The sequence below is a fragment of the Mandrillus leucophaeus genome, unplaced genomic scaffold, assembly GCF_000951045.1.
Source record: "Mandrillus leucophaeus isolate KB7577 unplaced genomic scaffold, Mleu.le_1.0 Scaffold392, whole genome shotgun sequence".
Lineage (NCBI taxonomy): Eukaryota > Metazoa > Chordata > Mammalia > Primates > Cercopithecidae > Mandrillus > Mandrillus leucophaeus.
Window position 1 is genome coordinate 1,852,667 of NW_012104165.1, and position 1,055 is coordinate 1,853,721.

Consider the following 1,055-nt stretch of genomic DNA (forward strand, 5'->3'; position numbering starts at 1 on the left):
AAAAAAAAAAAAAAAAAAAAAAAAAAAAAAAAAAGACAAGAAAAGAAAGAAAGATCTCTTATGTCCTCCAGTACATTCTATCTCTTCCTTAGAGTTTTAAAAATTGTGTTCTGTACCCCGGTGCATAACAACTCTTTTTTGTTGTTGTTGTTTTCGAGCCAGGGTCCCGCTCTGTTGCCTAGGCTGCAGTGCAGTGGTGCAATCTCGGCTCGCTGCAACCTCTACCTCCCCGGCTCAATCGATCCTCCCACTTCAACCGAGGGAGAGGGAGTCTCGCTCTGGCGCCCAGGCTGGAGTACAACGGCGCGGAGTAGCTGGGATTACAGGCGCGCACCACTACCCCTGGCTAATTTTTGTATTGATACTGAACAAAAAAGAATTAAGCATTAGAAAATACACTCACTTTACAAATGACAGTTTTTATATTTTGAAGAAATAACTAAAGGTGCGTTTACAGAGGAGCCGAAATAGCTCAGTTGGGAGAGCGTTAGACTGAAGATCTAAAGGTCCCTGGTTCGATCCCGGGTTTCGGCAGCTTCTTTTGTTGTTCTGCCTAATTATCACTCCCTTATACAACACTTGCATGCCAATCCCAGAAATGTATATATCTCAGTATTCTTTCGTTAAGTCAAAAGTGGAAAAACATTGGACTTCTCTGCTTAGACAGAGAAACAAATTCAGAGGTTTACAGAATTTCAGAAACAACCCTCTCTGGAATGAGGAAATTGCTGAGGCCGACAATGACTTGCAAACTGAATTTTAATAAAACCCTTTCTATGTCTTAACAGTTTTCAAACTCAGTCTCCTATTCTGAGAGTCGAGGCTTTTTATTTTTAGCCAATATATGGTGGGAGGGTCAATTAGGATATGTTTTTCGATGATTTCCTCAAAAAAAGTTTTAGATTCCCTTACAGACTTTTTTCTTCCCTTGTAAGGTCTGAGCCTTCTCAGACAGGAAACATTCCTCTACTCTAGGTTTATCCCCGTCACGCGTCTCTTCCCAGCTGGGCGCAGCCTCAGCCTATGCTGCAAAAATGTTTAAAGCTGAGCATATA

At 41.5% G+C, this 1,055-nt stretch overlaps 1 non-coding gene across 1 annotated transcript; it reads left to right on the forward strand.

Moving 5' to 3' along the window:
- The first annotated feature begins 461 nt into the window (after nucleotides 1–461).
- TRNAF-GAA lies at nucleotides 462–534 on the forward strand. The gene has a single exon. It is a non-coding gene; the product is annotated as a tRNA-Phe (tRNA).
- Nucleotides 535–1,055: the final 521 nt, after the last annotated feature.